Below are 15,875 nucleotides of genomic sequence, written 5' to 3' on the forward strand. Positions count from 1 at the left end.
AGAGGAGTTAATTCAGGAGTAATATCTCCCGGCAAAGATAGAGGAATTAATTTCAGAACGTGGCTTAGACACCACAAGGATGGGCTACATCTGGAAAAGCATGTAGAGCTAAATGACCATGTCTTTTCCAGGACACAAGAAGGATGCAAGAAATGGCTGTGTCTAAATTGAACACTAGCACAAGCCATATTATTGATAATCAGTTTAGAAAATGGAAACAATACATTCCTTTCTAGATCTTCATTCTATTTTCTGATGTTTGGGTGTTTCATATCTCAGAGTGCAAACAGGTAAACATGAACTGCTTTATGAACAGTAAAGTATCACTTTGACTGCAATTGTCTGTATTCAAAAGGCAAGAGGAAGTAATTATCATTGTTTACATCAGCCATTGCCTTGCAACTATTGTGTTAAGAGAGCATGTCCTAGGATAATCAGTGTTTTATAACTGTGTTTTTTCCTTCTAAAGTGTTTAATCTTTATGTCTTCAAATGTCTTGTGGTGTGACCAAGTCTTGCACAAAGGTAGATAAAATCTTAAAGTTGGAAAACAGGTGAAGAGTTTGTAGAGCTGAGAGTTAGGGAGGAGCTATGTTTTTCTTTAATGATACTCATATTGCAACAAATAGATGTGACTTTATTATTTTCCCAGACAAAATGCCACATCATATATTGCACTTCTAAGTTATCTAAAATAACAATAACAGTATCTTGGATAAGGATAGCAAAGGACACATGGGGTATGAAGGCTGGATGATAAGGGAAGACCAGAGAGCACAGATAGAATATTCTTTAAATAGAAGAAGCAGTTTTCCTGAACAAGTTAAAAAAAAACAGTAAGACCAGTCTCTAAATCCAAAATGCATGTGCGTTTTCTTTCTTACTTGTCAAAGTGGTGAACAATGGTTAATTTTGAGTTTGTAATGTAAACAGAATTTGGTAAAAATCTCTGGAAAAAGAAATCACTTGTTTGAGATTCCATGTTATACTTTTGCTCAATAGACAAAGAAATGCAAATGAAATCCCTGATTCACCAGGGGAATGTGTTCTGCGTTTCATCCAGGAGCAAGATGAGATCATTCTAAATCCCAGAGCTGCCTCACGGCACATATATGCAATAACCAGTTTATGAATGAGCAGAAATGCACGCCATGCCCCTTCCTCTCAATATAAAATGTGCATATTTTTTGCTGTGATGGCACCATAGAGGAGTGTACTTTTTTGGACTTTTAATACTAGTTTCACTCTTTTCATCATATTTTTACTCTTTTCACCCCTCAGTCAGACCACTTGCACCCCTTAGATGCCTCTGCTCCTCCAGAGCAAGGATATAGACAAAGAAAACAACCTGCTTCTCAAAGAAAGGTAAAAGGAAAGCTGACATGGCAGCTTTTAGACCCCAGAAAGCTCAGTAAATCTCATTAGACCACTCCTAGAAATCTCAGAACTTGAATCCCGCACTTGGGCTCTGTGGCTCCAGCTGTGCTGGGCCAGCACTTGAGAGCAGCGTCCTGGCCACTGTGCTTTGTGGCCTTAAGAACGGCAATCAGGATATGAGTTGTAGACAGCAGTGTCTCCTGCTCATGCTTCATCCATGTGACAGGCAGGCAGATACATGCCTCCCTTGTTTTGCAGAGACTTACAGACAGCCTCTGCGAAGACTTACCACTACCTATTGGCCCAGGTGGGTTTAACTCCTAGTACAGAGCTATTTCACCTTGGACAGATCTCTTCTCTGCAGTAATGGCACGTTTTTCCTTAAGGGACTGGTCTTTTAAAATATGGCTTATAGTAAATACAATCTCCTCTCCATTTAAGGGGATTGCATTTATACAACCTGTCATAAAAACTGCCAGCAATTTTCTGTGGAGAGGAGGAGGAGGAGGAAGAAGGAAGAGGAATGTTAGCATTAGGACTTCAATTACCAGTGGGAAAGGCTTCGCAAGGAGAAAAATGTAGGATTTGACTGCAAATTTGTGTTAGTCAGTCCCAGAGCTGCTGCATAAAGACGTATTCCTTTGGATACTGTGAGTAACAGGTACACATGAAGAACTGAGAAAATGGTTTTGTCCCAAAACTCATGGGATCATTTACCCACTGTACAAGCCAATAACACAAAGAGTCGAGGTATTAGCTATTTATTAGCAGTTCTGCACAGAAAAGTGTGCTAGGGGGTATCTCCGCAAAGCTAGCACACCCAGCATTGAAACAATCGTTCATTTATACATTGTAAATTAGCATAATTAACGTATCCATTGTTTATCAACTTTTTACTGGTGCTCATAATTCCTTATCTTGAAGCTGATGGGTGTAAAATTGTCCTCATCTTCAATTAAAGGTATAGTGTCTCTTAATTTTACTGCACAGACTCAGTGGGTGAGGGTCTTCAAGCAGAGGTGGGTATCCTAACTTCTAGAGGTGTAGTTTTCGTATTATAGTTAGCCAAGTTCACCTTAAGGATGCATTTCATGCAGTATAGCCAGGTTTCTTGGGCAATCAGCCCACTGAAGTTTCTGCTACCTGGTTGTAGGTCCGGTTGTTCCTTCCATCCCATTGTCTTGTAAAGAATCATTTACCCAAATGATTTACAGAGTAACAGTCATACAGGTTTCAATATCAATTGTACTTGACTCTAGGACTCAAGTGTATTGTCAGCACAAAATGCACACTTTCAAATAAATGCCAGGAGTTTTCTGGTGCAACACAGGCAAGTTCCTTCAGCTGCAGGCAAACCGGGCCGATGGCCAGCCAGGGGAGTACCTCCAGTTCACCTGTCCTTTTCATCCCCAGTTCCGCCTATCTGCTTGCCATGGTGTTTCTAAGTTTACTGCCTTGACAGTTATCTTGTTTGATCTCTTCAGTTCTTCCTCATACATCCAAAGCATGAAATAGCTCTTTCACCTTTTAAATTCACCGGTCAGGAAATAAGCGACACTTTATTGCCACACTTTTTTGCCAGTTGAGTGGCACAGATCTATCACAAAACAGGAAGCAGATTTTTGCCTAAGTATGGCAAGTACTGGCAAGGTCCGGTGGTGGGTGTTAACTTGGTGTGGTAATACTTGTGAGCGATAGGCAACTGGGGCACACCTGCAGAGGAGCCCGCAGTGGGTGGCCAGAAATCCTCATGAGAAACTGTGCCTCAGTGTCTGGAAGCTGATGAAGATAAGGTCTGAAGTGTTGTCTGCCAGATAACAAAAATGAGTTAGGGATAGGTTTTAAAAAAACATCATATACTTCTCTTGACCCAAGCTGGAATGCTGGTGAAAGACTACAAAATTGGGAAAGACCACTTCGAGGAATGCTCAAAGTATCATGGTGAATTAAATAATTCTGCAAGTTTTTCATCAAAACCTGAGTCCTGTTCCTGTTGAGCTGGGAGTCCTCCCTCTACTCCCTCTACTTCTAACATGGACCAGAACCAGCATCAAAAATTGGTGCTGTCTTATACAAGCCTTGCCATGGGGCTGTGTTACTGGAAGTAACCGCTTTCTGATACAGTTCCCAGAGTGGCCTGCACAATTCCCAAACTGAAAGAAACTGCAGCTACAGCAGAGACCTTTTCCCAGCAAACAATTCAGCTCATTTGGTTATTTGCACAGGTAGTTAGGCTTGCAGTCAGATATACACAATGGGGAAGGAAACAGATGAAGACAGAGGCTGAAGAGGCTAAAGTTTACACAGGGGCAGAGAAACCAAGACAAAAATAACAAACTCCAAACCCTTTGTTTGCTTTTGTTGTCTGTCTACACATCTTTGCAGTTCAGCTGCAGGCATTCAACATCTAAAATGGTGATGAGATCTTGTATTCTCTTAGATTTTTTCAAAGGTGTGGAAAGGGTTCAGATGCCAAATTTAAGCCCACAGACATGATCTCAGCAACAGCTTTTTCTGTGTTCCCACCATAAAAAACAAAGGCAGCGATATTTATAAATAGATTTTCTTGTTGTGATGGGTGACTTCAAAAAGCATGGTCTCTCTGTGCCTGGGAAACAGCTGCCAACTGATTTGTTTCTCATCCTTGCAGAGCAAGGGAGGAGTGGCAGCCAGGCTGGCCAACTTCAGGAGAAGAACTGGAGCTGCCAGACCCAGGTCAGTGCAGTTCAAGACACTAATTATAAATACTGTTTTCTGTGTACTCAGGGAAGCTGTGACTGTTTCCTTGACCAAGAATATCAGCTACAGTTTCCTGAAGCCTCGTAGATATTTTACACCTCACAGGCAAAAAGACCCTCAGACAGGCAATGATCTTGCCACACTCCTCCCAGGGACGGCACAGAACACAAACATCAGTTTACCCAGGAGGAAAGGGATGCTTTTATGGGTAAGATTTGTTCCACTGCACGTAATATCCATCTACAGTCAAGCATCTGCTTTACTCTCCCCTCCTCATCATGGGAGGAGAAAGGATCTCTAGAACACGGTTATTCTGAATTGTTTAGGTGTTTCCCTTAGGATGTAATAAGCAGCAAGTCAGACATGCTTGTTGCCCTCCACTGACTGAAAATTTGCTCGGTTTACTTAGACCCAGGAGCCTACACTGTTGGCATTTCAGGCAAAGACAGATGAATCTCCCATACTGCTCCACGAACACAAAGCCCAGCTCATTGCAAGCATGAACCCAAACTTTTCCAAGGTCAGCTATATCCTTGTAAGGTGCTCAGGGAGCCAGTTTCCAACAAGAAAGCTGGAAGAAACTGGCCTCTGTTTTAAGGAGATTATCTTCAACAAAGATTTGTCAAGCTGAAGTACAGCAAAGGATGAAGCCAAGGCACGTGTTCCTGTGACCCAGTTACCTTCAGGAAACCCAAGCAGGACAGAGAGGATTTTGGCTTCTAGCTACAGGACTGCAGCTGAGGATTAAGACATAGTAGCCCATAATTAATTTATTCCCCCAAAGGATGATTACTGGCAATTTTTTTGCTGTAAAGTAAGCAGCGTAATATTGGTGCTGATTTTAATTAACTAGCCAATGGGAGGCAGGATGGGCTGGGGAGAGATTTCATACAAAAGTTAATTAATGCTCTGACCTAGTTTAAAGTGTTGCTTAAGTGGAAATTGGGGGGAAGTTGACACCAACCAGTTATGGATCCTTTAGGTTCCATATTACCGGTCATATAATGAGTCCTCCCATGTGATCCACAGCACTTAAATTAGCAACCTAGAAGAAATTAGTGAAGACACAAGAAATAAGGAAGTAATTTCCAAGGCAAACATAATTCCTTCTTCATGAACACACCTGAGTTAGAAGAGAAAAAAGCCCTTCTTGCTCAAACCAAGCACCTGGTTTACGGCTGAGCTCAGCTCGGGCCATGTGGCGGGCGATATGGGCTCTTCCGTTTGGCCAGGAGGCAGATCTGAGCAGCACTAGCCCGGCTGGACTGTGTAGTGTGACCAAGCCAGTGCCCAGCATGTGGGAGCAGAGCTCGATACCTTTGCTCATTGTTACTCGTGAGAGCTGTACTCCTCAGGGACAGTATTTTTCACCTCACAGAAAATGTGCTGGGTTTACAGAAGCATCCTGAATGATAACTCATTATCTCTGTAACAAGACTATAACTATCTTTGGTTTTCTTCCTTTTGTTCTTGCCAGATCTGTTTTAATCATGTGTGTCTCAGATTAATAACTTCTGCTTTGACTTATTTCCCCGTTACTGAAAATAAGACACTTCAGGATTTTATTTAATCTTTTTGTTTGTTTGGGAAATAAAAGATGATTTATCTTACTGATAATCTGTAAACTCTTCATGTAAAAGCAGATTTCTCCTCATGTCTGAAAACCAGGGCCCTCTGTGATTCTTGCTTTAGGCCCACGTCTATTTATAACCACTGAATCACTTTTGCAAACTGGTGCCAATGAATGCAGGACATTGATTATTGCCTTATTATTCTTCATGGGCTGTGTTTTGCTTGGCACTGTCCCTGTCTTGAAAAGTTAGCCATCTGAACAGCAGAATAACCACACTGTGGGAGAAAGGAGGTTTTAGTTCACTGCTGTTTCACAAGGAGGAATCTGAGACACAAGGACATGAAATGACTTTACCAAGGTCACAGTAGTGCAGAGTCAGACCATCGCATCCTTTGCCCATTCCTCAGCATTACATCATTTTCCTCTCAGCTAGCAAAGTGCAGTTGGGATTATTATAGTTGGAAGGGCACAGAAGGACATAATTTTAAAATTAGTGTATCAAGTCAACTACAGTCTTGTAAGAATCGCTTCCTTTTCATAAACAGCTTTGTCAAGGTGGTTGGGACTCAGATCCTATACCCAAATTTTGTGAAACATTGACTCAACAGGCAAGCAGCTCTGTTTGAATCACTGCAAATCACTGATTAACTGAAGCAAACTATTATCTGGCAGCTGAGCATCACATCCTTGTTTAGGTCACTCCATAGATAAGCGGTGGCTTATACACTCTACTAGTGGAGCCTCACAGCCTTTTCTAGGTCACTTCACAAAAAAACCCCATATAAAATTCCTTCTCTGCAAATCACAGCCTAATGTTTTGTTGGAAGCCTGAGGCGACTCCTTCCTGGGAGTCAGGGATCACACACCCTTGGGGTCTGACTTCTCCCTTAAAATGCAGCACAATCCTAGGTGGGGAATATGTTTAGACCTTTCTGAATCCTGTTGAAACCCCTTTTTGTTGAGGATTCATCAAATATCTCTTTTCTCCTTTTTCTGCAGGAACATGTACATAAGGCACGTTGTCCAGTTGGCGTTCAAAGAACAGCAAGGCTGGAAAGGGTTAATGCATTGAGGCCCTGTCTTTAGCACCTGATTTGGGTAGGGGAGGCAGTTTCCTACTAGAGAAGAGAGAGACACATACAGCTCTCTTAAGGAGCTGATCAGTGTCTGGACTTGGGGGAGGCTTTAGCTTTTTGCTGCTGAGATTTTGTCCTGAATAAGGGACCAATGGCTTTCAACAAAGAGCCTGAAGGACTTATGTGCGTCCTGGGTGGCAGGGAAGGCTGCCCACTTTCATTTATCTATTTTATTTTAAATATTGCTGCTGTTCCCTTTCCCCTTGCTGTATTGAATATTGTACCATTTTACCTTGTTTTCCTCCATTTCTTCCCTGAATTGAGATGCTCCTGGTGCCTGCTTCTGGTCCCCTTCACCCTTCTGCACTGTGGGGTGGCTGAAGACCAAAGCTGTACTGTGTTCCTATGGTAGCCTTGGTGCAAGCAGCTTCCAGGCTCTGCTCTGCTGTGCTGCAAGTCCCCTGTCTTGCATCTCCTGAGGCATGTTTGATTTCCACCAGTTCCTTCTTCCTGGCCTCTGGAGGCACAGGAGAAGAGGGCCTGGCCTGTTGTAGGGCCCAGCTGATCCCTTCTCCTTGAGGCTGTGCACGCTGATCAGGATTAGAAGTCATGTGGGTCAACATGCCCCAGCCATGTCTAAAAGGCAATGCTAGTTGTTCTGATAGCTGTTGGCTACCCTCAGAGGAGGTGATGTGCCTGCACTAAGGAAACCAAGATGTGGTCTCATTTGGCACATTCACTTTTTGAGGAAGATTTTGCTGTGGCAACCACCTTCAGAACAGGACGCCTCTCACCTCCCAGGTGGGTGAGCATGCTGCTGAGATGTCTTCTCCTTGGGGCTGCTGATGTCCTACCTTGCACATCCCATCTCTCTTCTTGGTTCCTGCCTGCACGCCTTGCACACTCCTCCTCCACTCTCGAGAAGGGCACCCCGTGTGCTCTGTCACTAAAACTGGGGAGTACTGAGTGGTGGTGTCCCCAACCATATGGGGAGCAATGCTCTCACCCTTTCTTCCACAAGTACTTCCCAAACACTGGACCGTTGCCCCATGATGCTTGTTTAGGCTTAACTCCATGGTGGTCTCCTTTGGCATGTCCTTGCACAAGATTTCTGTGAATATGGCTGAGCTAATCTGGTCCTGGAAAGTGACCCTTCGGTGATGCTTCTTGTCTTTATTACAGGTTCTGTATTTTTAGTTAACACGGTGATGCTTAGTGAACCTCTTAGCTCAAAGAAATACCATCTCCGACCCCTTCCCTTCATGAGGGATGCAGGGCAACTGAACAGGCAGCTGCTAAGAGATTCCTGGCAGTGGATCTTGCCCTTGGCACCTTGACTCAAGGCACGTGATTGCTTAGCTCTGTCTACACACACCCACTTGCGTGGATGGTACGTGGCTTGTTTGCAAATACTGATGAATCCAGATGAAAGGTGCCAAGTGTTCACAAGCATCCAGCAGGATGTTGTTGGTGACCTCCTTTGTGAAGAATGTCCCATGTGTGGTGCCAGTAACAAAGTCCTGGCATGGCCAGGAGGCAAAAGGACAATGTAATAGTAGCGTCCAACCTCTTGAAGGGCAGTTGAAAAGATGACAGACCCAAACTCTTCTCGGTGGTGGCAGATGGTGTCACAAGAAGCAAAGGTCACAAATTGTGGCTTGGGAGGTTCAGGTTGGATACTGGGGAAAAACTTCCTTGTGGGGAAGGTGTGCAGCAGATCACCAGAGGGGCTGGGGGAATCCCTATCCTTGGAGGGGGTTCAAGTATCTGCTAGACAAAGCCGCAGCTGACCTGATTTAGCACTGGCAATCGTCCTCTTCTGAGCAGGAGGTTGGAATAGAGACTTCCAGAGGTCCCTTCCAACCAAATACTCATATGATGACAATCTCGCTTGTTGGCATGTGCTGCGGGAAGACCTAGGGCGGAGCCTGTGGATTTGTGACTGCCAAGACTGACGAGCCCATGTAGTGGGAGGAAGGAAGAACCCTCAGCAGAAACCAGCTGGCTCTCAGGCAGCTTGCACGCTGTTCCACCAGCAAGCAACCTCTCTGGCCTTTGTCTAGACATGGGGCAGCTGGAAGGACAGGTCTGTGCTCTGAAAACACCCTTTGCAGTATGGGATGCACTGGAGCTAAGAGCGGACAGATTGAGGTATTTGCCCCTTTCTGATGCTGTCATGGGGGGCAGGGAGGGGAAAGAGCTAAAGAGCATCTTAGCCGGTGAACCTGACTTTCTGTGCTAGTAAAAAATCAATGCAAAAGTCCACGCATTGATTAAAACCGGTTGTACAACTCTTACCCTCCCTGTCCATATCTTATCCCAGTCCGTCCAGTACCTAGCATGTCTGCCTGCTTAAAGTTTATGCTGACATGTCACGTATTGACTTCTGTCACTGGTCAAGGCTAATGACTGCAATAACTCAGAGGCTGTGTCCATAAATGGAATACCATCCCCAGAGGTATGCAACGCATTATCTTAACCGTCTTCTGGGCTTAATTTTGTCTAAAAATTGTATTTTAAAACATTTTAAAAAATAGCCGTGATATTGTATCATTATGGATTGCTAGTCTCTTTGGCATTCAGTATAATGAATCAACGGTCAGTTATTTCTTGGCAGGGAAGTAAAATGACTGTCTTGAATCAGACTTAAAATAAGACAGCATGTACAGCCTAAAAGCTTAATGGGCAAGAGACCATGTAAACAATATGTCATCTTACTTTTTTTTTTATTATTTTGGGAGAGGGAGTGTAGCTTAATTTAAAGTGTGCTAGGCCTCTGAGGGAGGAATTGGAGCCCTACAGAGACAGCATGTGTTGGTGGGAGGCAGTTGTATGCTAGTCCTTGGTTTTGGGAAGATGGAACCTTATCTGTAATTTTAAAGGCTTACATGACACAAAAATGCCCTTTCAAGGGGAAAATTCATATGAATGCTGCATCTTGTTGTTACACAAGGGAACTGGATGGGTAACTGTTAATAGTGCTCATGTAAAAATCCACTGCACTTCACTTGATTCAGGTGCACGTAAATGTACCATTAGCACTAAGAAGTCTCAAATTAATGAATTAGCATTCATGCTTGTCCTGAATGAGGTAATGTTTTTCCTGCTGAGAGACAGTCAGGAACAAGGGGCAATCTCTGCATGGTGAATTTTTGTCCCTCTGATGGTACCCCAGGTGGGAAAGGCAAATTTCAGCAGCTGTTGGGATCAATTCACAGCCTTCAGTGCAAGGGGTTTGCTGGCACCAGTTTTTGGACTGTGGAAGTCCATCCTTTGCTCACTTCTTGGCCCAATGTAGCTGTGTATCTTCTGGAGCAGGCATCACTGCCTGTGACCAGGGGCAAGTGGCTCTGGTTTGGACCTGTCTGTGCTGCTTCAGCATTCAGTCCCTGGCCATTTTCAGGCAGAGGGGGCAGATTTGGCTGTGCTCTGTTCCCTGATGAAGGGTTTATCAGACCTGTGACAGTTCAGCAACCTATCTCCTAAAGATTTGGCTGTTAAAAGTTGAACCCAAGGTGTTTGGAATGAGGGGTTTTTGTTGCCTTCAGCAGACTTTATGATCCACTTTCCTGCATGCCATGTAGCATGGATACCCTGAGCCATGGTAAAAACAGGGTGTAAGCAGAACTACAGGGTGTAAGCAGAACTACAGGGTATAAGCAGGACAGCAGGGCCTTAGCCCTTGGGGTTTGCCCACCAGCAATGATCCAGCAAGAGCACTTGGCTGGTGAGTGTTTGGAGACATCATTGCTGTGCTGAAGGGTGAAGTCCTGCAAGATGCTGGAGGTGATCAAATTGTTCCCCAGTGCCAAAGATCTTCTTCCCCCAAAGCTGGTTCTTCAGCCCCTCTAATCCTTTGTGCCATCTCTGGTGCTCCACAGTGAGCTGGTTTAGCTGTCACAAAACTAACTTCCTGTGGAGGGAAAAAAGCTGCGCTGGTGGTCCTGCACACTGAATTGGCTCAACCAAGAGGCTGGAGGAACACTGTAGTGGGTGCAAGGAACAGGGTGAGGCTGCTGGTTTTGGTGGCAACCAGCCGTGAAACAGGCTCCATGGTGTGAAATGGCACCCTACAGCCCTGGGACCGCGAGGGAGGGGGCTGAGATGCAATCATGAATGCAGTGATCCCGTATAATCCTGGGCTTGGACCTGATGCTGTAGTTGCTGGAGACAAATGTGAGGGTACAGCGCTCTGCCAGCATCTCGGTACCACTACCCCTGTTTAAAACTGGGATGGCTCTCCCGCTGGGACCATCCCCATGGTCTCTTTAGACCTTTAACTCCTTATGACTCAAGTTTCCCTTCTGTGCAAAGCTTGAGTGGCACAGAGACTAGCACCAGCCCTGGTATTGGAATACATGTGGAGGGGAGGTGTATACACCCTTATAAATGTCATAGGAACTCTCTGTGTTGCGAGATCCCATCCACTAAGGAGCATTAGGCCTGCTACTTTTATAAAAAAATTTAAAAGTCAATTTTTTTTTCTCCCCCTTGCCAGTTTTGATTGAAAATTGCTTGGGTGCTCAAGGAGACATCACTGTGTTATCTCCCTGTGGATGGAGTATCTTCTTTCTGCTGCCATTAGGGTTAAACTTTGCTTTGAGTGGTGCTCCTCCTAATATAGGTGGGGGTCTCTTACACAGAAGCCCTTTTAGGGGGCATTAAGAGTTGTAAATAGAGCTTTTATTCATTTCTGAAGCTGCCTTTATACTGAAGTCCATGAATCATGCCAGCTGATGCCAGCTCGAGCTCTGATGGCCAATGGTTTCAGTGCTCCACTTAAAGCTCTGCAGGGAAAGTCCCATAGATTTTTAAGTTTTACCCCTTTATCATCGGTTTTCATAAGATTTTGGATGGATTTGATGTTTATGAGGATAAACAGGGTTTCTGTCCCTAACATCTGTTCTGATACAGTCACAGTTTTGTACTTCAGATCTAGTCTGGCATTTTTAACTGTGGATTATTTTAACTGTGGATTATAGCTTTACTTAGGGCAGGATTTCTAAAGGGAATATTTTTCACACCATCTCTCAGTGCTAACAGGGAGTTCCCAGGAGGGATATTCCAAGGACATTTTGCATTTTTGTGCTGCTTTATGTCTGGTTTAGTTGCCTTTCAGTCCTCAGTAGTTCCTCAAGTCTCATTTAACATCCTTTGCTATGGAAACTTGTATTAGTGCCAGGGTACTGCTAAGCAAATGCCAGTGCAGAGTTTAGGAGTGGGAGGGAAGTATCATGAGACATGATGTTTATGAGGGTAGTGGAAGGTGGAATTCCTTTCACATAGAACCAAAAAACTACATCAGTATTTTTATTATATCAAATTCACACCCCCCTCCCAGTCTTTTTCAGGTTCCTGTGGCTTTGCACTTTTGTTACCTTAAGTTTCTAAATATTTTCTTAATTTATTCAAGAAATGAAAGGATTTTCTAAAGGAATAATGAGGATATTGTAAAGGAAACAAAAGCTGCTTTGCCAACAGCTGTCTTCTCAAAAATTGGTGGAGGGGGACTGGAAGGGGTAGGGGTGGCAAGGAAATGAAGGAAGAGAGGATGTATGTATTGCCAAAGCAATGGTCTTGCAAGAATCATGTAGCTGTTTTGATTTCTGTAAAATGAAACATACTGTGCTCTAAAATGGCAAGATTTATTTCCTAACTGTGGGAAGTTGCTGTTATTTAGTAACTCCAGGATACCCTGCCAGTGAGTTCATATTAAATTATGTGAGTCATGGAAATTACAGCTCTGTGGAGATCCGGTTCTGGTGCCCGGACGCCGTATCCGAACATGGTACCGACCTCCTGAGCAGTCCTGGCTACCCGAAGTGTCTGATTTACAGCAGTACAGTACTGGCAGGTGGGGTGGCTGTTTCTTAGACTCAGGGACAGTTCCCACCAAAATTACATATACCATTGCTCTAATGCTGATATAAAAGCTCAAATGGAGGTAAAAATACCTGCTTGGCGCTTCTGAGCTACAGACACGCATGGTTTGGCTGTGACAGTTTTGCCATAGTAGGGAAAACCACTTAATGCACCCGAGTGAGGGGCTGGCTTGCTTTCTGAACAACATTGTGACACTGGAAGAGAAAGTCACAGACTTCCATGTGGCCAACGTAGGAGCTGGTCGAGCTCCTAGCTTCAAGTGGCTCATGCTGCTGCCTGTGTAACAGACCTCCAGTTGGAGAAGTAAACAAGTACTTTTCACCATAGGATAAATAGAGAAAGAACGCTACATTAGCTCTAGTAAGGAGAAACCACAGTACAAAAGTAAAAATGGGTACTGTGTAGAAACCATTCCAGCTTTTTGCATTAAAAATATGAAAACCCTGTGCTCAGTTTAAATATAAGCTTCAGCAGTGATTTGGAGGCCTAAATGCAATCACTTTAGTTCCTTGTTGGCTTTAAAAACACATTACAAATCTCTTGGCTTGCTTGCCTCTACCAGTGCTGCTATTTGGAATGAACTCTTGGCTTGAATCTTTCAGAGTTGCAGCAAAAATTGCGATAAGCAGCACCTGCCCTCTGATGCTGAGCTCTAGGTAGCCTGCGTCAGAAGAACCAGAAGACTAGCTGGAGCTTCTGGGGTGTAACCAAGCCTTTTTTTCTTCTCTTTGGTGTAGTTGGGGAATAGTATTTTTCTTACAGAGATTCATTATTGATGCTGTGATCATGCATCAGAAGCCCTCTTGTATACTGTCTTTCCTTGGGATGATTAAAAAAAATCTTGAAAACCTCAAACTTTCCTCCAAAATGTTTGCATTCCAAAAATTCAGCATTTCTTGTCAGCTCAGTCATCGTTACAGTTGGAAACATTTGACTTCCATCTTCTGGGATGGGGTATGAATGTCTTGCAGTGCAAAGCCACAGTGACTGGCATCGTGGTTTGGTCTCTGTGCGACTTCCAGGCAGAATTGTGGTGAAGAAGAGGCAGAAGGCTGCTGTCTTCTCTACCTAGAAAAGAGATTCGTGTGAAGCTGAGCACTTGGGATCCAGCACAGTTGTCTCCATTGGGAGGAAAAATTGGTAGTAATAGCCTGATATGGTTTTGTGGGCTTGTAACAAGAAGCCAAGACAGAATTTCATGAACACACAGGGATTTTCTTTGCTCAGGTAGCTGAGTAGTAGACAGACGTATCCTACTTTCCAGCTGTGCATGATACCTCTAAACACAAACACCCCAGACTCTCTGTTTATTGTTGGAGAGGAGCTGTGGCTTGCCAGGTCCTGGAGCTGCCCTCCCTTGGTTTTGAAGACCAAGTCTTCGAGACTTTGAAGTCACAGCCAGCTCAGGCTTCTCAGCTTTCAGGCTGTGCTCATGGCTCTGACGTTTTTCCCTCCAAGACTGGGAAAAAAAAATAAAGTGGTAACACTTTAGCAAACACTGGGCCTGTTGCTGTTTTGGGATCAGGGACTCGGTGACAGCTAATGGAAACCTTCAGCAAGACAACATGCAAGCCTGGGTTGCGGAGCATTCAAGATGCTCTCCTGGGGTGAACGAAGGGTGACAAACTCCTTCATTCCCAATCTTGTGGTTTCTTACTAAAAACACAATGGTACCATCTAGCAGCCTTTCAGTACCTAAAGGGAACCTACAGGAAAGATGGGGAGCGACTCTTGATCAGGGAGTGTAGTGATAGAACGAGGGGGAACGGTTTTCAACTAAAAGAGGGGAGATTTAGCTTAGATATTAGGAAGAAATTGTTTACTGTGAGGGTAGTGAGACTCTGACCCAGGTTGCCCAGAGACGCTGTGGCTGCGCCATCCCTGGAGGTGTTCAAGGCCAGGCTGGATGGGGCTTTGAGCAACCTGGTCTGGTGGGAGGTGTCCCTGCCCAGGGCAGGGGGGTTGGAACTAGATGATCTTTAAGGTCCCTTCCAACCCAAACCATTCTGTGATTCTATGTCTGGGCACACTTCTGTTTCCTTTTTTGTATAAGGAAGGGGTGCAGAAATTCCCTACGCAGAGGAGCCGAGCACTGCAGTTAGGCTTCATCCAAGCCTTTGCCTCATAAGCTTGCACAGGGTGCAGAAGAGGGTCATGCACACACAAAGGCTATGCGGAGCTGGTGTGCCCCTTGAAGGGTCTTGTAGGGCCACCCGTCTGAGTTGGGGGCGATGAGAAACTGGCAATGGGGACAGGAGGAAAAGTCAGCGCCAGTGGCTTGTGTCATGCTGAGAAGAGGTGGCCAGCGCTGGGAACTGGTGATGCTGGTCCATCAGGTCACTGCAGCTCGTAGCTGGTTTCCATCAGCAAACTCAATTTTTTTGCAGGGGAATAAAGGGTTCTCCCTGCTCCCCACTCCCCTGCTTTTTAGGGGGAAAAGTTGAAAGTTTGAAGTTACATTTGAAAGTACAAAAGGAATATTCACGTGCCCATCAGTGTAACATAGCCCTGAGGCATGTGCCAAATTCTACCTACTGCAACCTGATTTAAAAAGTGCTGAGAGGCCAGGACTCACAGATTGCATCACCCCTGGAAAAGAGGTCTCCACTCGGGCATTCGGCTCTGTTCCCAGAGTAATGTGAGCCAGTGACTGAGTAACTTCAGCTTTGATTTTTTTTGTTGTTATTAATTTGTTTTTTTAATTATGCATCTCTGTTCCCAGGCCTGCCCAGGCCTAATGCTGTGATCCAGTCAGTAGAACATGAATTGGTGCAGTACAAACACAGATAAAACAGAGCATGCAGTACTGAGAAATGTGAGCATCAAAAACCTCCAAGTAAGTAGGCATGCAGAGGCCATCAAGCAATCTCTTTAAAATAGCTAATCTAAAAATAACAGATTCGGGAGGGAGCTCTCCTGAAAAGCAGTTAAGGAGCTTAAATGTGGAGACTAAGGACAAAGAACAGTGCTCGCTCTGCAATGTATCTTTGCTTTTAGGCAATAAATAAGCCTTAGGCCAGAGGGCAGGGCCTCTTCTATATCTCTTCTTATGCAGAGCCTACAGCAGTCAGGCCAGAGGGCAGGGCCTCTTCTATATCTGTTCTTAAGCAGAGCCTAAGGCAGTCTTCATCTGATGCTTTTATCCAAGGAATTCAAGGCTGTCTCCAGCCGACTCAGGAACATGGTGTATGAAATTGTGCTCCAGCAACAGAGCTGTGGGGTTCCCCT

At 44.6% G+C, this 15,875-nt stretch overlaps 1 protein-coding gene across 7 annotated transcripts in view; it reads left to right on the plus strand.

The window, feature by feature from the left end:
• Window positions 1-15,875, plus strand: part of SHLD1 (shieldin complex subunit 1) — an 81,551-nt gene that overhangs the window by 11,071 nt on the left and 54,605 nt on the right. For 3 of the 7 annotated variants that reach the window (XM_074579177.1, XM_074579174.1, XM_074579176.1), the window contains one exon: window positions 4,027-4,091. The exons of the other annotated variants lie outside the window; for them this stretch is intronic. The gene's annotated coding sequence lies outside the window, so the exon portion shown is untranslated. The remainder of the gene's footprint in view (window positions 1-4,026; window positions 4,092-15,875) is intronic. 7 annotated transcript variants of the gene reach the window in all.

Source organism: Larus michahellis, chromosome 3, assembly GCF_964199755.1.
Source record: "Larus michahellis chromosome 3, bLarMic1.1, whole genome shotgun sequence".
Taxonomy (NCBI): domain Eukaryota; kingdom Metazoa; phylum Chordata; class Aves; order Charadriiformes; family Laridae; genus Larus; species Larus michahellis.